The sequence below is a fragment of the Physeter macrocephalus genome, chromosome 1, assembly GCF_002837175.3.
Source record: "Physeter macrocephalus isolate SW-GA chromosome 1, ASM283717v5, whole genome shotgun sequence".
Lineage (NCBI taxonomy): Eukaryota > Metazoa > Chordata > Mammalia > Artiodactyla > Physeteridae > Physeter > Physeter macrocephalus.
In genome coordinates this window covers 47,074,180-47,097,110 of record NC_041214.2, presented here as the reverse complement: position 1 = coordinate 47,097,110, position 22,931 = coordinate 47,074,180, and the positions used below count along the sequence as shown (strand labels likewise).

General features: G+C 40.9%; 1 protein-coding gene across 15 annotated transcripts in view; it reads left to right on the top strand.

Annotated features, from left to right (window-relative positions):
• The window catches only part of LOC102991401 (thyroid hormone receptor beta), a 383,492-nt gene that overhangs the window by 143,760 nt on the left and 216,801 nt on the right, over positions 1–22,931 (top strand). For 12 of the 15 annotated variants that reach the window (XM_028490314.2, XM_028490312.2, XM_055079940.1 and 9 more), the window contains one exon: positions 15,135–15,206. The exons of the other annotated variants lie outside the window; for them this stretch is intronic. The gene's annotated coding sequence lies outside the window, so the exon portion shown is untranslated. The remainder of the gene's footprint in view (positions 1–15,134; positions 15,207–22,931) is intronic. 15 annotated transcript variants of the gene reach the window in all.

The window sequence follows — 22,931 nt, the reverse complement described above, 5'->3', positions numbered from 1 at the left end:
CAGAATCTGCATTTTAACAAGGTCCCTACGGAGTCTAGATTAACTGGTATTTAAATTAGACTAAAATAAGATTTGTGGTGATGTGTCTGGAATTCAAAATGGACGAAGTTTCTAGTCCTGGTTTTCATCTCTCACATCGCACTCCTCTGCCTGCTTCACCTGGAGGTGACTGTATTTCCATAAGGCACCTTTTAGAGAAGGATCTGCATACTAGTTGCAGAATGTGCTAGCAGCTGCAGCCTAGTGTAAACCAACCCCCACACGAGCCGACCTAGGAGGCAGGGTATCTTCACCTTGCCGTAGGTTGGAGCAGGCAGACAGTGTGACGGGCTGAGAAGCAGACCTCGTGAAGCCCTTCATGATCACAGACTCCTGGGACACAGGTCACCAGAGCTACACCTTCAAGCCAAGTGTCAAATACAAACAAGCAAACAGATAAAAGGAAAGGAAATTATGAGAAATATTCCCCTCATCCCAGAAAGCAGCAATACCAGTCACAAAGCAAAAGTTTAGGAGTTTCCAGGATAAACCAGACTCCAGTAGACATTAAAATGACTGAGATTATAGAAACTCCCCCAAAATCCCCAAGCTGTCCCTGGGGTCTGTGTATGTGTATGTGGAGTGTGTGTGTGTGTGTGTGTGTGTGTGTGTGTGTGTGTGTGTGTTTGTATCTACGATGTGTGTGTGTATATGCAGGGCGTGTGGTGTGTGTAGGTGTGTGTGGTGTGTGTGTGTGTGTGTGTGTGTGTGGTGTGTGTATGTGTGTGTGTGGTGTGTGTATGCAGGGTGTGTGGTGCATGTGGTGTGTGTGTACAGTTTTGCACATCCTTTCTTCGGTAGAATGTTCTGAGCCTCACTTCCCAGATGACCCCACCCCCCAAGTAGGCCCTACTCTCTGATAGGGCTGGGGAAGAATTCCAGGTTGGAGAAATTGCTGGTTTTGTCTCATGAAATCTCTGATCCCCACCTTGCTGTCTTTTTTGGCCTCACTCCTAAATGCTTCAATGTGTACTTCCTAAGAACAAGGATAGTGTCTTACATAACCCAGTTATCAAACCCAGGAAATTCAACATTGATATAAATACTACTATCTAATCAACATTCCATATTCAAATTTTATCAATTGTCCAATAATGTTCTCGGTAGCAATTTTTTCCCAGTTGGGATTTGCTGCACAATATCCTGTTGCATTTAGTTGTCATGTCTCCTTACACTGAAACAGGTCCTCAGCCTTTCTTTGTGCTTCTTGATGTTTGGAGGATACAGGCCAATTCTTTCGTAGAATTGGATTTCTGATGTTTCCTCAATGTTAGATTCAGGTGATGCCTTTTTGGAAGGAAAACCACAATAGTGACCCTGTGTCCTTCTCAGAACACATGAGGTCAGTTTATTCCACTAGTGGTGATGTTAGTTTTGATCGCTTAGTTAAAGTGCTGTCTGCCAGGTTCCCCACCTCCCACCCCGCCCTCCATAAGGTTACTACTTTCCTCTTTGGAATTAGCATGTTATTTGGGAGGAAGTATCTTTTTTTTTTTTTTTTTTTTTTTTTTTTGTGGTATGCAGGCCTCCCTCTGCTGCGGCCTTTCCCGTTGCGGAGCACAGGCTCCGTACGCGCAGGCTCAGCGGCCATGGCTCACGGGCCTAGCCGCTCCGCGGCATGTGGGATCCTCCCAGACCGGGGCGCGAACCCAGTTCCCCTGCATCGGCAGGCGGACACGCAACCGCTGCGCCACTAGGGAAGCCCCTTTCTGTATTTATTAGTTGGCGTTCTACTCTGCGGAAGAACTTTTACTTCTCTCCTATTTATGCATTCATGGATTTATGTATATCAGTGTGGACTTATGGAGAAACCTTTCCCCCTTTGATCTTGAGCCTTCTGTGGTCTCCTCCATCCAGAATCTCTGAAAACCAGCCTGAGCATCCAGAGCTGGGAGCTGCCTGGGGTGGTGCCATGGGAGGTGGATGCACAGGAAGTCTTCACAGCCCCAGGGGATTCGAAATCTTGGTTCCAAACCAAGGTCTTTATTTAACCTGGAAGTTTGGCTTTCTTCACTTTTACTCGCAGGTTGACGCTGAAACCCCTTCTCTGAGAGCAGAAACCCAGACAGAACACAGCCATGCTCTCTTCTCCTCTTCCATTCAGGCTCCCTTCTCTCCCCTCCAGTGTGTCTGTTCCAAAGCAGTAGTAAATGTCTCAGCCTAAGGACTGGAAAAGGCCCCAAGGTGTCGAAAAGTTTACCTTCCCATTATAGACCAGAAAACACAATGGGTAGGTCCTAGTGACCCTTTATGCCTTGTGTTTCTCCAAAGTAAACGAGTTTCTGTACATTTTGTGATAGCATCTGAAATTCCTTTAACACTCTTTATTTAGGAACTTTAATTGAGGGTAAGGGTGTAAGGCTGCCAACCATAGGTGGTGCCCCATCCACATCGCTAAGAAACTGTATTTAAAATTTTAGCAGAGTTTAGTGAGGGATTGGGGTAGCTTTGTTGCCAAAGTCTCAGTATTTACAATTTGCTTAATGGACTTGCTTTATTCAATTTTGTTTTAGTTAAATTAAGAAATAAAAAAGCAAATTTCTTAATTGGTTAAGTGGCTTGCTAGTAACAAGATTTTAAAGGAGTTTTTTTCTTTTTTTTAACTTTTTATTTTGTATTGGAGTATAGTTGATTAACAATGTTGTGTTAGTTTCAGGTGTACAACAGAGTGATTCAGTTATACATACACGTGTATCTGGTTTTTTTCAAATTCCTTTCCCATTTAGGTTGTTACAGAATATTGAGCAGAGTTCCATGTGTCACAGAGTAGGTCCTTCTTGGTTATCCATTTTAAATATAGGATGAGTACATGTCAATCCGAAACTCCCACACCCTTCCCCCCTGGTAACAATAAGTTCATTCTCTCAGTCTGTAAGTCTGTTTCTGTTTTGTAAATAAGTTCATTTGCATCAGTTTTTTTTTAGATTCCACATATAAGCGATATAATATGATATTTGTCTTTCTCTGTTTGACTTACTTCACTCAGTATGACAATCTCTAGGTCCATCCATGTTGCTGCAAATGGTATTATTTCATTCTTTTTTATGGCTGTGTAATATTCCATTGTATGTATGTACCACATCTTCTTTATCCATTCCTCTGTCGATGGACATTTAGGTTGCTTCCATGTCTTAGTGATTGTAAACAGTGCTGCAACGAACATTGGGGTGCATGTATCCTTTCAGACCATGTTTTTCTCTGGATATATGCCCAGGAGTGGGATTGCTGGATCATATGGTAGGTGGGAATGTAAATTGGTGCAGCCACTGTGGAGAACAGTATGGAGGTTCCTTAAAAAGTAAAATTAGAGCTACCATAGGAGTTTTCTTTCTGACCATATGGAATTATCCATCAGATATACAAAGTCAGAGAAACAAATGATAAAACAGATTAACCTATCTTTTTCTTCCCTGAATCTGCCAGTGCAACAATAAGCCTTTGGCGGTTATCTTATACTGACCTGGTATGCTGGCTAAACTAATTGTGACTATCCTGTGGTCCCAGCTGGATGCCAGTACTTGCTGTAGGACTGGGGAACTATGCCAAAGGGAACTCATTCGTGTGTGTGACATTTACATTAACTGAGTGGGCTTTCAGATCCGTCATCTAAACCTTTAATGTTATTTATAAGCTACAGTATGAAATTCGTCCACACAACCCACATGAAAAATATATATATCAGTTGGTCTTCCTTCAGCAAATATGTTCAGAGGGTAAGAACCCATGTTTCACTCTTCTTTTTCTTTGCCTAAGATTTCTTTGCATAAGATTCACTGAGGCATCCAGTCTTCCTGTTCTCCGTGTTAAGTTAGAAATTTAGCTCCTTAAGTTGTCATTAAAGAGAAAATGGACAAAGTTTCCAGATATGTATGAGTCAGCAAATGAACAAACTAGAATTTATAAAGAAATGCATTGTTACATTTTTTTACAATAGCTTTCATCTAGCTGTAAAAGCAATCCATGCGTACAGTGGAAATTTTGGAAAGAAAAGATAATAAATAAGAGATAAATAAAAAGAGATAAATAATAAATAAGAGTTAAAAAAAGATATTTAATATTCACTCTTGATTTCACTAGCTAGTGTTATAGCTCCTCAACATTTTGGAGTGTTTCTTCCAAATCTTCTTCTATGCAAATATAATACATATATGCTTTAAAATGGTCACATTCCTATATTGTATGTGTAGTTTTTCAACCTGCTTTTTGCATTTAACATTTTATTGTGGTTATTTCTCACGCTGTGATTTGTGAGTATTAGTTTTAATGGCTGCACAATGACTTTTTAAAAGTCTTCCCCGCAGTTTGGAACTTAGAGAGACTGCTCTGACTTCATGCTACTAAGGCAAATATACTTCTGTAGACATCTGTGCAGGTAACTCTTAGTTTGCATTTTTGGTGATTTCCTTGGGAGCATCCGTGCTCTCTTGGGGCTAAAGCAGAAACAAAGCCTAGGCTCCGCATCCTAGGAAAGAACGGATCCATTTCAGCCCTGTTAAATTCCTCATGATCCTTTTCTGCTAAAGGAAAGACCAGTCATGTTCACATCCCTCTTTACCCACAACCTGCCCTCACAAAACAACATTACCAAAGTGGACCATGGTGCTTGGCCCAAAACATAGTTTTCTTTCTTTGGGTGTGGAAGATAAGCCAAGATGGCAACTTGCCCAAAAGTGATCCAAGAACCTTTTGTAGGGAAAGTTTTGTTCGATAGGACCTGAGAGGATGTTTTAAAATAAAAGTTTTATTAAGGCGAAATGTGTTCCTGGGTTAGAAAGATAAGGTTTCTTCTCACATGCCTGGACTAGCTCCTTCCAACATGTTTCCTAGTTCTCCTGTAGACACACAACTTCAGTGACCTGAGAAAGACTTTACACCCTGAAAAGAAAGATAAAGGAAACTCAAGAACATGAACTCCTTTATCACAGAGATGCACAGAGATGCTCACACCATTCTTCATTGTCAACTGTAGAACCCTTTGTTCCTCTTTCAAAAGTGTCTTTGTGTTTCTTGGAATGAGCTGGCTCTCTCTCTCCCAGCTGTCGGAAATGCAAGAGAACTTCATGGAAAGCAAGAGTGTATATTGTTCCCGTAAAGGTTAGAGGTGAGCTCCCGTCACGTGGTCACCGTCACCATCTGCTCTCGCCGCAGACATTTTTGCAGTGATGGGACCACCAGTGTTTCTCTTACAGGTATTGAAGTTCCTATTCCCAGAGAAGCAGGGCCTGGCAACTTGGGAGGACCTTTCCTCTTGTGGCTCTGCCCTGACTGATTTACTGTGTGACTTTGAAAACGTTTTATGAGGGCTTCTTCTGGAAAAGATGATGACAGCTTATAAAGATACAAATACCATAATAAGTAAACATAAGTTATAAAGGATAAGAAAAACCAAGAAGCAAAGGAAAACAGGGATAGACACTAATAATGAGCTGGAGATTAGGTTAATATGCAAATCTGTACCGTTGTACATTTAATAACTTTTTACTGAGTGTCTAATATTTGCCAGGAACTCTGGAACACATTTTTCAAACTTAGTTGCAACACGTTAATGGTCCATGAAATCATGTAAGTGAGTGACCACCATTTTTAATGGAATGGGATGTGAAGGGCTAGAATAGAATACAATAGAAAATATCAGAGGTCATTGCACAAAGTAAGGATATTATTTACAAAAATATAACTGTACACTGGGTCATGATACAAAGTGTATTTCTCACTGTTGCCGTAGTAAAAAGAAAATTTGAAAACCACTGACCTGTGGGTATGCACAAATTCAGGGCTGAGTTTTCTAGAAGCCAATGGGAATAGGGAAACGTTATACCATTTTTGCTGCTCATTTCCTACAACTATGCAGAAGGAAAAAAAATTTTTGCTATCCTTCACAAAGAGAAAAAATGAATAACATACTAAATAACCTCCTTACAGAAAACCCTGGTAATTTAAGGCTATTTCTTTCAGCCTCCCCCCTCCCCCCCCATATAAATAACAGCATCACTCTACACTCTACAAGATGTCTGAAATTTACCCTGATGATGTGTACTTTTAGGTCCTATCACACTCCTTACCATGTATGTCAATGTTCTTATGAATGCTAAGTAGGAAACGGGTGATATTTCTTAAAGTTTTGTAAACAAAGTTATTTTTTGAAGCAAAATGTAGATACATTCCATTAAAACATACAGTAAAATGCATACATCCGTTGTAGTAAAAATGATGGTTACTTACTAAGGTGGTTCCAGGGACCATTAATGTGTTGCAACTAAGTATACAAGTCATTAGCATACAGCTTGATACATTTTCACAAAATGTAAACAGCCATGTAACCACCATTTAAATCATGAAATGGAACAATTGACAGGAAGGAGAAACTCTCCTCCTTCCCTCTTCAGTCTCTCTTCCAAAAGACTGAACTTTCCTGAGTTCTAAAACTACAGATTAATTTTGCTTTGTTTTGAACTTTACGTAAAGGGCTCATGTAGAATGTCTTCCTGTGTCTGACTTACTTTGCTCAGTATTATGTTTGTAAGACATTCCATCAGTTGTGATTTATATATTTCATTGTGAGCATATATCCGTTGGTGAATAGTTTGTTTTCAGCTTTGGCTATGATGAGAAGTGCAGCTATTTTTGTACAGGTCTTTTGGTGAACATGTGTACACATTTCTGTTGAGTTTGAGGATGAAATTGCTGGTATATATATATATATTCAGCATGAAGAGATATTATAGTGTCTCAGGGCATGATCATACATGTGCATCCTTGGGCCTGGTGAAAATCTACCTGGAGATTCACCAGTGTTTCAGTAATAAGTACAAGCACGCACGTGTCCTTTTCAATTCCTTTGTCTTACTTTTATTTTGGAAAATTTGAAAAATTTAGGTGAGTATACAGAATAAAATTTAAATCACAATAACCCAGCCACCCAAAGATGACCACTTTTAGCAATTAATTGTATATCCTTTGAACCCTTTGCCATTATAGATAACACTACGTGAACATCTTTTTCACTGAGGCTTTGTATATATATATATATCCATAATCATTTATTTAAGATAAATTCTGGGAAGAAGAAATGCTGAATATAGAACGTGGGAAACCTCAGGCTTTGATACACTCACTAATGTTTTACTAGTTGGATGAGTAGGGGTTTGGGGAAGGGCACCCAGAAAGCAGGTGAATGTCAAAGAAGTCACAGGTAAGAAAGTATATACTAGCATCAGAGGACTGGCAAGAAATCCAACAAAGATTCTCTGCCATGATGATTCTATAGTACCTGTTCATTCTTTTTTTCTTTTAGAAAGAGGAAATCGTTTTTAATTCTTTAAGAAATAGCTTTGTTTTGGTAGGTACCACTGAATTTGGAGCTATATAGGCTTTTACTGTTTGTGTTTACAGTTATCTGTGCTGCTCCAATTCCAATTGTGTGCACTGGGTCCAAAGAATCATTGCCAAGTTCGCTCTGGTCTGTAATCAGACGAACAGCCTCAACGCCTTGCTGCTCCTTCGTGAGTGGTGGTTTCCCTGCCGTGCTTTGTTTGCAGATCCCCCGGAGGTGGTTCTCCAGAGGGATGAATGGCATCTTTGTTCAAAGGGGCCAGGAGAGAGAATCATCTAATTCTACCAAAGACAGGAGACAGTAAACCGATCCTGCGTTTCCATTGCTGTTGGAAAAAGAACAGTAAATGACAGCAAAATTGAATAACGAGATACTTGCACGGTATAAATGACCCAGCGGAAGAGATGGGATTAGGAGAGCGGGGATTTGATCTCTGCCTTTCAGTTTTCAGTCATTGTCAACCACGAAGTACAAAAATTGGCTCAGCAAAACTTAGTTTCATCCAGGATACTAGACATAGAGGCAAGAGATTTTTTTCTCTGCTAAGTTGCCCAGGATTGATGTTTTGTGGCTATGTTTACATTGGTGAATAAAGTCAGAGCACTTTATTTTGCTACGGTTGTGCTTTTCAAACTGTGGGTTGGGTCCTATTCGTGGGTAATGAAATCAATTTCACAGGTTATTACTAACTTTTCTTGAATGAAATAGTATATAAAAAAGAATAGAATAGGATGGTGTTGAATGGAATAGAAAATATCCAAGTACATCGCATAAGCAAGAATACTATCTTATGGGACTTATCTTTTAGTTAGCTATACATACACACATCTAAATATATGGACATGTGTTATAGATTAAAACAAACTTCTCATTATGGGTCATGGTCAAATAATGACTGCTGCGAATTTTTTACATTAGAGATTTTTTTTTTCTTCTATTTTTCTGGGAATATTTTTGTATATACACAATTTTCCAAAAGTTGTTTCTTTGGAATTGAACAGATCAAACTTTGGGGTTTGGGGTTGAGGGGAGCAGGAAACATCTTCATGTTAATATAGACAACAGTTACCTTCTTGTTGATCCAAAGTACAAGTAGAAAAAACTTGGCTTATCTGAATCTGTCTTTATTATGGTTCTATATAGAAGGCAACTCTGATAATGACACCTCTTTTCCAATGTCAGATGGAAAACACCCAAGGTTAGAAAACTGTCATGGTGGCATTCAAATACCAACCCAAGGGTCAACATATTAATACTCTGAGAGAAGGATGGCTCATGGTAACACGATACACCTACTCGCCGGTGATTGGAGTTAAGACTTTACCAAACAATGAAGTCACTAGTAGCTGATTATGATGACATGTGCTGATGTTAAACATTTACTATGATCATTCGATAATAGAATAAATTTTCATGTATGCAAAAATTTCCCCCCTAATTCAGCTTCATTCAAATCTGTATTTAATTGCTTTGAGTTAACATTAAGGGGACTCACAAACTTGGGTAAGATCTAGCAGGTGGCCCAATTGTATGCAAGTTTCCCATGTGTGGGAAATACGCATATAAGTATGTGTATACAGAGCATACGAGTATATAATAACTTATGCTAAGTGATCCATTCATTGGTACTTCATCCTTATGAAACCAAAGAACGGTCAATACAATAAATAAAAACAGTCACTCTAGAAAGCTATCACTCTAGTGGCTGCCTGAGGAGCTATTTCAGAGGGGTTTGGAGATTGGGTTTGGACTCAGCAGTAAGGAAAGATTGCGTTTGATTAGTAATATCTGTGACGACATGGAAACGGGACAGTGGTGATATACGTGCCATGTGTTTATCTTGGAACTTTTCAATTGAGTGACTCTTTACGGTATCTTGGAAACATGAGTTGCTTCCTCCATTTCATAACAGCAGATGGAGGTGGCCCAGAATTAAACCTTTTATTAATGTTTTTCTGTACCCTTTTTTAAAAATCGAGGTATAGTTGATTCACAATATTATATCAGTTTCAGGTGTACAACACAGTGATTCAATATTTGTATACATTGTGTTTCATTTACAGAATTAAAGCTTTTAGTATCTCTTGATCTTGTTTCATTTCTGTTCGTATTTATCTAGATTATTTTAGATAGTGTCTTAAAAATGTTCGTGTCTGTTTACCCCTTTCCCTTCCTATTGCCACGGTTACATTTTTGATCCTCATTAAAATGATTAGTAGAGGAGCTCTCTAGATGACTGTCCTGCTTCTAGCGTTCACAGTGTTGGGTGGGGTCAAGCGTCACGGGCTCCACTGAAAACCATGTGAGAGCTCTGTCCCATCTCTCAGGAAACTGAACACTTGCACAGACTCCTGCCAGTGTGTTCGGGAGGGTTGTGAGATCTTCGCTTAATTACAGATCCCTAGTCTGGTTCTCTCCCTCCCATCTACCCCTCACGTTTTTATCAGAGTAATATTTCTAACACACACTTTGGATCATATTACTATCTTCTCAGAACCGATTCATTTCCCGTTGCCTTCAGGACAGAAAGAAGTCCAATCTGTTTAGATGGGTCTCCAGACTCTTTTTTTTTTACCAAAATATATTTGGCATATTACATTGTGGAATGTATATAACATGTTACACTGGCACATTTTTATGTAGTTAGATAATTGCCATCGTAGGGACAATTTATCACCTCTGTTACATCACATAGTTTTCTTTTCAGGGGTCCCAACTCTTTCAAGCTCTCACCTTTGTAGGCTCCTTGCCCCCCTCTTCTCCCCTGCACCTTCCTGCCAAATACACAACCTCTAAACCTAACCAGAACACTTGGTCTTTCCCTCCATGGTTCCTGCACTTTGCTCCCACGGGTGCTGCTACCTGAATATCCTTTTCCACCTATTCAGACCCTTTCTAACCTTCAAGCCCAGTGTCTGTTGTCACTCTCCGTTATTTCTGCGGATAGAGCTCTCAGCACCGATGAATGCCTTGTGGTGTCTTGCCCGTCATGGTGAGGTGTGTGCCTATTTGCCCTCAGATCTCTTGCTTGCCCTTCCCTGGTGTGACTGACCTGACGGGGAAGATAAGGAGGATAAGAAGCTAGGGAATTGTGGGTTTTTTTGCTAGACTTTATGCATTTACTCTCTTTATATTATATAATAACCTACAAGAAAGTAACTGAGAAGGCTGGCTAGCAAAGGCAAATGAAAGGTGGAAGGCATATGAGATGCAGATTATTGGAGTTTGAAGTTACAAGTCAAAAAAAACCCCAAAAAACCCCCAAAAAAGAGGGCTCTCCAGGTTCCTGAGTCTGGGGTCAGCCTTGGGAGGCCCTGAGGGAAGAAGGAAGCCAGGTGTTCCTTTCTCACACTCAGACCATCTCTCTGATGGCAGATCGTCTCCTCTGGGGCTTCAGCTCCTACTAGGGAGGGCTTCTGAGCTGTCAGCTTCTGCGGGGTGGCCCTGTCCCCTGGGCTCCAGCACCGACACTTCTGTGCTTTGTACCTGTTGCTCAGGGACTTTCTGCAATGACTGAGTTCCTGGATGGCTCCTGCTTCCCCGTTTGCCTTCACATCTTTCCTTCTGTGTGATCAGTTCCCTGCATTATAGTCCTTTTGTTGAAATCCTTAGACTACTTTATATTTTCCTAGTTGAACCGTGACTGAAACAGCTGGCGTTTGGTGGATAGTTGATGAGTCTGATTGCCTAAATTTTAAACTATCTTCTATGGGGACATCTGTTTTTTGAGAGAGCCGGGGGTAGGTCCTATATCGGTTATATCTAGTACACAGCAACATTTTGTACAGTTACCTGGGAAAGTAACCCATTACCTCAAAACCCAATGGTTTGAAACACTTGGCATTCATAAGTTCATGAGTCTGAGGGTTGGCTACTGGCTGGTCCTTTGAGTTCCGGCTGGGCCCACTCGTGCATCTGTGGTCAGCTGGGTGGTTCTGTGTATCTTGCCTGGGTGCTGTCCTATGTGTGGGGCTTGGCTGCCCTAGGCTGATCTAGGATGGCCTTGGCTGAGACGTGAGTCAACACCACTCTGTGTTTCTCAGCCATGACAGGCTAGTCCAGGCATGTTCTCATGGCAGTTACAGAGGAGCAGAGCAAACACATAAACGTAACAAGAACTTTTTCAAACCTCTAGATGGAGCATACCTGCTAACATTCCATTGGCCAAAGCAAGTCACCTGACCAAAACCAAAATCAAAGGGGGCAGGAGTATCGGCTGAACCTCTTTAGTAAGAGGAACTGCAAAGTTACATGACAAAGGGTAGGGACAGGGAGGGCTGAAGATGTAACCGTGAATGCAATGCAGTCAGTCTGTATCAGGCTCCACAGGTTTGATGAGAGAGCCGAGACCAAAGAAGTAGAGAGGTAGATGACATTAATGTATCGCCATAATAGTAACCCCTTTTAAATGAAAACTTTGCAATAAAATACACATTGTGTATTCGCTAGTTTGTTCTGTAGAGTTCATTTGTACATAGTTACAGACTGAAGAACATAGACCCAGTAAAGAGCCATTTATAACTAACATATTAATAAACCAAGCTAAAGGGACTTTATTTATCCTTTAACCTTCAATTTGCATTAATTGGGAGCAGTCATGGGAAATGGGGCCAACCTTACCTCAGGTCACATGGCTTAACAAAATGAACTGTTTCATGCCCAGAAATAAATGCCTTCCAAATATAAATATGAATCAGTTGCAAAACAGAATATTTTGAGTACAAAATAACCACACTGTTAATATATTTGTGTCCCAATTAAAAATGTGTAAGGAACACACATTCTGGGCTAAAGTTGTCCCGGGGAGTGATTCTCATTTTTGCTTTGAATCTTGTGTAAACAAACCGGGCAGCCTCCTTTGAGCCATGAGCAAATCCACTGGCTCCCTGTTTTCTAAAGAGAAGAAGAATTAAAAATGGGAATGTTTAAGTTGGAAAGGTTTGGGGCTTGACCCTGCTGCTTTAAATTTCATTTCCTTCATTACTAGGAAATCACTTTGAGTTTGTCTTCTTGGAGAACTCTAATTTGGTTTGTTCTTGGTTTGAGCCACACCATGAGAGAGATGCTGTCTGTTTGTATTATAGCAAAACTTGGAAGCCACTTCAGTGGCACTGTTTTCCAGTTGTCTTCTCTGCTGTTTTAATCTTTAACCTGAGCCTGTTCTCAGTAGTAATTCACAATGAAGCCCATGACATCTTACTGCCTGAGCGAGAAACCCAGTTAGCCTCTTTTTCACTGGCTTTGGGCATAATTTTAAATCTTTCTCCGGCTCTGAACAATGGGGTTTCCTCATCAGAACAATGGGGTTATTAATAATACCTACGTCATCTGATCATTGTGAGGATTAAATTAAGTGAAATTAGGTGAGAGAATTAGCATAACCCAACCCACAAAATGTGCTTAAGAAGTGGTATATATTAAACTGCTTATTATTACTAATTATTATGTGAGAATGTTTAGGTTGTTTTCACTGAGTCAGGTTCATGTATATTCTTCAAAGTATAAATCAGAATTATACCTTCAAAAAATAAGTTGAGGTTCAATATTGTTTACATATAAGGCACTGTTTGTTTTTAGGTATTAGTGTCAAGGGTAGCAGTGCATATCTATTCACATTTAAAACCACAACAGTTACAAACACAAGCTTCTTTCTGGCTTGCCGATTTAGTCTTTGAGAACGCTTTTAGAATATGCTCCTTTTTTTTTCTTTTTTTTATTGAAGTATAGTTGATTTACTATGTTGTGTTAGTTTCTGGTGTACAGCAAAGTGATTCAGTTATATTTTTTAATTTTTTTTCATTATAGGTTATTACAAGATACTGAATATAGTTTCCTGGGCTATACATTAGGACCTTGTTGTTTATTTATATATAGTAGTGTGTATCTGTTAATCCCAAACTCTTAATTTATCCCTCCCCCTCCCCACCCTTTCCCCTTTGGTAACGGTAAGTTTGTTTTCTATGTCTGTGAGTCTGTTTTGTAAATATGCTCCTTAAATACCTTGGTCTTCAGCCTTAAAATATTAGAGCTTCCAATGTTCTCGCAAACAGTACAGTGATACAACTTGGGATTTCAATGTTTACGACAAAAGCAAGTGGAGAGAGACTTTGAAGAAAACAAATACAATCTCAAAGTCTTCCTTAATGTTGTTTGAAAAGGGAGGAAAATTAATAATAAGCAGATCAATTTTTAACAAATATGTTTTACCTTTCAATACACTGACTCCACTCTGCATGGAACCATAGTAGAGAAGACAGAGCAGCATCTTGAGAAGCTCAGAGTGGAGTTGCAGAGAAAATTTGCACATGCACACATACATATGCGCACACACACATGTAACCAGCACACAGTTTAATGACATGACAGGTGCTTTCATGGTGTTAGGTGGAAAGGCAGTGACTGAGCTGAGACTTAGTGCAGTCAGCATGGTCAGCTCACACACATGATGTTGAGAGTCCAAGTGCAGAACGATAGATACACATACGTAGGTTCATATCATATAAGTGAATGAAAAACACACAAGCACTGTTCATTGTCCTGGATACTCATCTTGTATGTAAATGTTTTTGACAAATGTACTGGCAAGATACAAATTCACAGTCTGGCCTTGAAGTGGGTTGTCAAGGAGATTATACCTATGCTCTATTTTATTAAAAAAAAAAAAAAAAAGAGGTTTCCCTGGTGGCATAGTGGTTAAGAATCTGCCTGCCAATGCAGGGGACACGGGTTCGAGCCCTGGTCCGGGAAGATCCCACATACCGCGGAGCAACTAATCCCGTGCGCCACAACTACTGAGCCTGCGCTCTAGAGCCCGTGAGCCACAACTACTGAAGCCCGTGTGCCACAACTACTGAAACCTGCGCCCCTAGAGCCTGTGCTCTGCAACAAGAGAAGCCACCACAATGAGAAGCCTGTGCCCCGCAACAAAGAGTAGCCCCCGCTCACTGCAACTAGAGAAAGCCCGCGTGCAGCAGCAAAGACCCAATGCAGCCAAAAAATAAATAAATGAATAAATAAATAAATTTTTTAAAAAAAGCAGATGGGGCAAAATGTTGTCAATGGCCCATCCTGGGCAGAGGGGACCCAGACATTTGTCCTGCCAACCTGTGCTTCCCTATGATCTCTAAGTTTCCCACAAGAACAACTTCAACCGTCAGGCCACAGCCATGGAAAAAGCAGCCCCTCGCTTGCTGGGCAGACAGACACTTGGAGACGTCGTCTGCTGCAGGAACAGATGCCCTTGTTTCTCCTTCATCTGTTTACACCTGGGGGAAGAGTCCCCAACATCACCGCACTTGACACCATCTAGACAGCTCCTTAGCTTCCTGACGTCTCACAGGGGCACAGCCCCAGCTGAGATTTGCTGGGACCTATCCTGGGAACCATCCTCTGACACCCAGCTGGACCTTGTTTAGCACAAAAGTTCTAAACTGTTTGATTCACATTTGCCTTTTAGTCCTCTTCCGAGGCTGGGAATCCAAAACCCCGGAGTCCTGTGCAGAAAAGTAGGTTCTTGGGATCCACAAACATTGTCTCATGCCTATTACAATCCTTGTGTTAAAGTCCCTTTCTCTGAAACCAGCTCCCGTTTGGAATGAGATTTTATCTAAGTCTGTTTGCATGTATTCAAAATCAGAGACAGCTCTGAAACCAGACCCCATTTAAACATAGAAAGAAGAGCAGTGGTGAATTAAGCAAATGTTGGGGGAGTTTAAAAAAAAAACACACATCTATTTATCTTCTTGTGTTTCCTTTTCTCCAGATCTGCATTTTCCCTCCCATTGGCCGTCCTGCGTGGGTACCAAGTTCCACACGGGATTTCATGGATTGTCAGGTCAGATGTTGGGCTTGACTTGGCTGTTTGCAGATTCGTGATTTTATGATTGCCACTTTTCAGCATTATGGGAATGATCTAGTTTATGGCATTCCTGCTGTTGTTATTTAAGATGGTTTTGAACTCTGTGGGTAAACAGATTTGTGATTTTATGATTGCCACTTTTCAGCATTATGGGAATGATCTTCTAGTTTATGGCATTGCTGCTGTTGTTATTTAAGGTGGTTTTGAACTCTGTAGGTATTCAGGAGGAATATACAGCATTCGATGGGTTAAAAATAAACGTAATGGAGAGAAGGACACTTAAAATTCATTTGGGGGAAAAAGGAGTAATAATTGGACAGAGAGAGAAAGGAGCCCATTTTTCATTTGTTATGTGGAAAAATGTTTGATGGAGGACCACAGTCCTTTCCAATCTCTCTTTTCCTTGAGTGCTAAAAAAAGCAAAAGGATCAGCTCACCCTTGGTCAGAGCAAGTCAGGTAGGGCATGTGCACCTGTGCAGTGAAGACCCCTTTCCATTACTGACAAGCCCATACAACTTCCCTCCAGTCCCCAGATGTTTGGAAATATCAGGCAGCTGGTTCAGTTTGGAACACTAGGATGTCATTTGGAACCCAGTTTGTTTACATTATTATAACAACAGTTGCAGTTTGTCTCTGCAGTTAGGGTTGTGTCAGCACTTTCCTTTCTGTGTTTATTATTTTTAGCAGTTTAAAAGCTAACCAGGAAAAATGGCTTTCTGGCGGCGAGGTGACATTCCGGCTGGGCCAGGGTCTGTGGCGTCTATAGATGCACTGGCTGGCTGTGGAGTCGGGCCTTTTGAATGCTGCCTTTGTGCTTCCATCGCCAGGGCCTCTGGCCTATTGTCCAGCCGCCTCAGTTGAGGTGGCACTATCTGATTGTAACCGGTACTAATATTACAGTGTTCGGTGCCCAGACCCTCCCCGGGGGCCCCCAGTCTGGCGGCCTCTGTCTCCCAGCTCTCTCTCCAGGGGACCAATCCCAGCTCTCATATCAGAAACGCTATTTGTAATTTATAGAAGGTTCCAGGGAAAAGGATCGGTAAGGATCGGCTAGCCCTGCAGTTCTCTAACTTTTTTATTTTTTTTTACAAAGAACCCTTTACCCAAATGCAATCTTCCAGTGAAACGCAGTTTGTAAGACCTGGAAAAGTACAGCTGTTCTGTTTGAAGGAGAGAACCCCAGTTTTCAGCCTCCACTCCACCCACCCCCAATCAAGGTGGCTTCTCAGGTCCCCTCCCCCAACCAAGAAACCTACGACTCCTCAGAATACTTGCAAACTGTTTTCACAGGGTGAGCCCCTCAATTTACAGAGAAGGAAACTAAGAGGTGATTTTATAGATGCTTAAAACATGAGACATTAGACACTAAAAAAGTACACTGCGTTCATCCGTTTTTTAGTTCTAAAAAAGGCACAGCTAATCTACCGTAATAGCAATCAAAATAGTGGTTACTTTGGGGAGAGACCAAATTGACTGGGCAGGGACACAGGGAATTTTTCTGGGGTGATGGAAATGTGTGTCTTCATAGAAGTGTGGGTTACATGGCATTTGTCAAAACTCGTCTCCTTTTAGCTGTACATAAATTATACCTCTGTTAAAAAATAAAAAGAAGGAAAATAAAGCAAAAAAAATTCAGCTGTTTTGTGAATGAAAATACTGAGAGCTTCCTGAAATACTGAAAATACTGATGGTCTTTCTTAAAGCTATGTGCACTCTTTATTGAGTGGAATCTACAGTCATTATGCAAAGTTGCAGAAGACAGGAGACCACGCTGCTTTTCCAATTATTAAACTTTCTTTGTTCAATAATTACCAAAACCAGAAAAAAAAAAATCTCAGAGAATTTCAGACAACAGAACCCCTGAATACCTTCTGGGGTCTTTAGCCAGTAATGCAGCTAAAGGATGATGTATGGGATTCCTGGCGGAGGAAATCCCGAGTACAATACTTGATTCATGCATTACTTTGACATGTACTGTTGGTAATGCTCGGGAAATTGTTCATAATTTTTTAACCTTTGCTCCTTCATCTGAATGCTTTTTCGGGACCTGTGAAATACAAGATTGCTTCTTCTATATCTTATCAGAGTTGAGCTTCTGGTGACAGGTTGGAATTCAGGCCTTTAGTGACACCTCTATCCTTGCAATAAATCATCTGGACCCTTTAAAAATGACTTTTCTCCCCCAGAAATACTTGGAGCCAAGCCTACTTGAATTCTTCTATTTGTGTGTTTTAGAAGTCCGTCAGTAACATGGAAGGTCATTATTTGGGTTGAAATGCTGCTAAGGCCCTAAGCCCAGGCAGATAGGACCCTGTGGCCAGCTTGCCCTTTAGAGCCTCATGAAGAGAGTGGGCTGAGAAGAACAAGAGAATGTTTTTGAAAAGGAAGTGATGATAGTGTTGGGGGATAGTAAGAGAGGGCAAGTGAGGGTCACGTGAAGCAAGGGCAGAAAGGATTTAAAGATACCGTTGTCCCTCCATATCTGGGGGGAGTAGTTCCAGGACCCCACATAGACCAAATGCTCAAGGCCCTCAAGTCCATAAAATGGTGTAGTACAATCGGCCCTCCTTATCCGTGGGTTCTGCGTCCACGGATTCAACCAACCCCGGATTGTACCCGAATGTTCCAGCCTCTGAGGCTGTGTGACTTTTCTTCAAGAAGAACAAACTGGGGCTTCCCTGGTGGCACAGTGGTTGAGAGTCCGCCTGCCGTTGCAGGGGACACGGGTTCGTGCCCCGGTCTGGGAAGATCCCACATGCCTCGGAGCGGCTAGGCCCATGAGCCATGGCCGCTGAGCCTGCGCGTCCGGAGCCTGTGCTCCGCAACGGGAGAGGCCACAACAGTGAGAGGCCCGCGTACCGCAAAAACAAAAACCAAAAAAAAAAAAAAAGAAGAACAAACTGCTACTTTAGTGTTTAGTGATTTCCCAACAAAGGGCCAAGATCTATTTCATTCACAAAATGGATCCACATGACCAAAAATTTAGTTCACTAATGAAGCAATGGCAAAACGGAATCATTTGTAAAAGGAACATTTTTTTTTAATCCACACATACTGCACTCTGCCTGCACGGACACACAAATGTCCTCATCACATCAAATTTAATTCAGCAAGGTTTATATCCAACCAATTTAGTTTAATGTGCATAAGAGCAGAAGTGAAATTGCACAATGGAAGAGTTTGAACAGAATTTGCTTTTTTGCAATTCAATGCCCATTTGAAAGGAACTGTTTCTTCAAGTCATTCATTGAGTCAACTTATCCAAATGGCAAGTACCAAGAAGAATTGTATGACTTCTCCATTCCAGGGACTTGGAGCAAGTGATTCTCCCGGGGCCAACGTTCTTGAAATGTACGTGTGTATGTATGTGTGTGTGCATTCATCTACAGGTCAAGGAGCATTTGGAAAATGCAATGTGTGTCTAGTCAGATTTCAGTTATTTGTGAGAATGAGAGTAAAACATCAATAACTGAAGTCCAATCAATGGATATTTTTTCCCGTTGACTTTAAAAAATTAGCAACCTGGACTTTTTTTTTTTTTTTTTTTTTTTTGTGGTATGCGGGCCTCCCTCCGCTGTGGCCTCTCCCGTTGCGGAGCACAGGCTCCGGACGCGCAGGCTCAGCGGCCATGGCTCACGGGCCCAGCCGCTCCGCGGCATGTGGGATCCTCCCAGACCGGGGCGCGAACCCGGTTCCCCTGCAGAGGCAGGCGGACGCGCAACCACTGCGCCACCAGGGAAGCCCAACCTGGACGTTTTTAACCCCTGAACTGCTTATGAGGTCTGTGAACAAGTGGCAGTATATCCTGATTTGAGTTTTATCTCCTTCTTTCTCCCTCAACTATTTTTTTCTATTGGTGCTATTGGGCTAATAACAACTAAAAAACTGGATGAAAGAAAAATAGCGAACGCCTTAATGTGCATATTATTATTATTCTCAATTTCCAGACTAGGAAACTGAGGGTAAAGGATGAGGAGCAATGCCTGAAGATTTTGCTGTCATAGTGGCAGGGCTGGGCTTGAACTCAGATCTTTCTATCTGTGAGCCACTGTCTTAAGAAGAGAAGCAATGGATTGAAACTAATCATCATATTACACTGGCTGGAGCAGAAAAATACCTAAATTTGTGGAGAGAATAAACTACTATTTTGGGCCTGCCCATAGCAGAAAATCTTAATAACAGTGACAAACACACAAAATTTTATTTTTCTCTCCAGGGCAATTGGGGGTGGTTCTCTTATCATCAGGGACTCAGGTATGTTCTGTCTTTCTGTATTTCTATTCTTAAGCATATGACTTTATCTTCAAGGTTCCTTCCTAGGTCAAGATGACTGCTGGAGCTCCAGCCCTCACACATAAACTCTAGGCAGCAGGAAGGATGGGAAGAAGGGGGCAAAGGCACCCATTTCCAGCTGGCTTTCCTCTCTAGGAGGGCTTCCCTGAATTCCCACTTCATGGCTTCTGCCTACAATCTCACGTACCAACTCCTGGTTGCAAAAGAGTCTAGAAAATGTAGTGGGTACTTTGCATCCAGAGGTGAAGTGAGATTTGGTTGTAAAGGAATAGAATGGAGGCACCTAGCAGATTGGTCACAATCAGACAGCTATTAAAGGCTTTTCAATTTTGGAGAGGCATGATCAGGACGGTGCTTTAGAGGAACTGATCTTGTAGCCAACTGGTTGATGGATAAAAGGGGGAAAAATGAAGGACTCCAATTTGTAGTGATGAGTTTTGTATTACTGAGGTGGCACTGGGGACAAGAGAGATCAATGTGATCCAATTTGTGAAGAATGCATTGACCAAGGAGAATGTATTCATTAATTAGCCATGCAATTCAAAACTAGGTTTCAACAAACACACACACACATATGTTTGTGAGGTGTGTGTATGTGTATAAAAATACATAGTATATACATATTCATATACACGTATGTATATGTGTATGAATGTGTATGTATATATGTGAGTAAATATATATACATACACATATATATATGAATGGAAACCAGGGAAAGACATTCAGCTAAACTTCTAGGAAACAGGATCCAGATAAACAAAACAGTCTCATGTTGTTTTTATATGCAGAAAATTGGCTGGAAATTTAATGATGCGGTCTATTGGCAATAGATAAATAATGCATAAACAAATATATGCAGGCATACACACAACAGAAACAACATAAAACTTTTCTAGGGCTCCATACCACCAACTGCAATAATTTTTAAACTTTGGCATCCCTAAACAAAGAAAAGGGAAAAATTAAAAGAAGCTAAATTATAAAGTTTTAAAGGAATAAGAGGTGAAGGCATTGTAAACGTAACTAAGAAGTTATCCTAAGAAGCCAAGCTAGAGGAAGTAGGAAAGTCAGGGTGGAAAAAAAAAAAAACAGTTTTTCTTTCCCTCTTCTCTCTCTCTCTTTCTCCCTTCCTTTCCTCCCTTCTTTCCTTTCCTTCCTTCTTTTCTTTCTTCCTTCCTTGCTTCCTTCCTTCCTTCCTCCTTTCTGTCCTTCCTTCCTCCCCTTCCTTTCCTTCCTTTCCTTCCTTCTTTTCTTCCTTCCTTCCTTCCTTTCCTCCCTTCCTTCCTTCCCTCCTTCCTTCCTTCCCTCTCTCTCTCTCATTCTCTTTCTTTCTTTCCTTCTCTCACTCTGTCTTGCTCTCTCTTTTCTTCTTCTTTAACTTTAGGAGGGGTAGAATCATGCATTTGGTAACCATACATTCATAGACTTTTCATTATGAGCTCCCAAATGTGAAAGAAGTTCAACTCCAAGCCATCACCACATCACTTTTGTTCAGCCAATGAGCAGCAGGTAACATCTTGCCATTTTGTGGATGACAAAATCAAAGCCTGTCTGTGGTGCTGGTAGGATGGAGCCAGGCCCGCGACATGGCTGTTTTGGAACTCCTCACATCCGTGGTGCATGGTACCGCCACATATACAAACACATCTTGTGTATGTAACCCACAGGGCTGGGCAAAAATGACCGAGTTTGTCAGTACAACTTTCTTGGTACTGTGTGTTTGACATCTTTGGCTGCAAGGCAAAATGAGTTTTCATTTTAGCTTTTTAAATCAGCTGAATAAGCAGAACTTGATTTTCTGATTTAACCCTCCCTGATGGCATTGTGCAAAGCTAGCCTGAGTCCTGTTTTTCCCACCACACATTGGAGAGGAGTGGGTCGGCGGGGCCCCGGCTGTCTGCTCTTCCCTGCATCTTCTCAGGAAGCCTGTTGAGGCAAGCGTTGTAATTTCTGCTGTAACGTCCTGGACAGAGTCTCACATTAAAAAGTAAATGCCTATACACTTAACGTAGTAAAAGAACAAAAACATGCATGGGAAAAACATGCCAACTGTAAAATAGTGGCTAACTTGGCAAAGAGAGGGGAGGGAGAGGAGAGAGAGATGCACAAAGGTCATGGTGTTTTCTTATGTTTTATTTCTTATAAAGAGACAGATGAAACCAATAGAGCAAATCAGAATGGTGGGCCATGTGTATCCGTAATATTGTTTTATACGCCCTTTGAAAAAAATTTTATTTTATATTGGAGTATAGTTGATTAACAATGTTATGTTAGTTTCAGGTGTACAGCAAAGTGATTCAGTTATACATATACATGTATCCTTTTTCAAATTCTTTTCCCCTTTAGGTTATTACAGAATATTGAGTAGAGGTCCCTGTGCCATACAGTAGGTCCTTGCTGGCTATCTGTTTTAAGTATAGTACTGTGTATACGCCAATCCTATACTCCTAATTTATCCCTCCATCCCACCTTTCCCCTTTGATAACCATAAGTTTGTTTTCTATGTCTGTGAGTCTGTGTCTGTTTCGTAGATAAGTTCATTTGTATCATTCTTTAGATTTCACATATAAGCGCTATCATATGATATTTGTCTTTCTCTGTCTGACTTACTTCACTCAGTATGATCATCTCTGTGTCCCATCCATGTGGCTGCAAATGGCATTATTTCATTCTTCTTAATGGCTGAGTAATATTCCATTATATATATATGTACGTGTGTGTGTGTGTAATATTCCATTGTATATATGTGTGAACGTGTGCACTATTTCATAATTTTAAAAACTTTTTCTTTTCTTTTTTTTTAGGCTATAGACATTAACATTTTATTTATTTATTTTTAACATCTTTATTGGAGTATAATTGCTTTACAATGGTGTGTTAGTTTCTGCTTTATAACAAAGTGAATCAGCTATACATATACATATATCCCCATGTCTCCTCCTTCTTGTGTCTCCCTCCCACCCTCCCTATCCCACCCCTCTAGATGGTCACAAAGCAAGGAGCTGATCTCCCTGTGCTCTGTGGCTGCTTCCCACTAGTTATCTATTTTACATTTGAAGAACCATAGCCTTTTGTGGTCAAGTAAGAAATGGCCATTCCTGAACGGAAAAATATTACCATTTTAATGTGTTGATCAATACCTATTTAAGAAATTCAATAAACATTTTGGTACATGACTCTTTTTGAATTATGGTTCTCTCAGGGTATATGCCCAGTAGTGGTATTGTTGGGTCGTATGGTAGTTTTATTTTTATGTCTTTAAGGAACCTCCATACTGTTCTCCATAGTGGCTGTATCAATTTACATTCCCACCAACAGTGCAAGAGGGTTCCCTTTTCTCCACACCCTCTCCAGCAATTATTGTTTGTAGATTTTTTGATGATGGCCATTCTGACCGGTGTGAG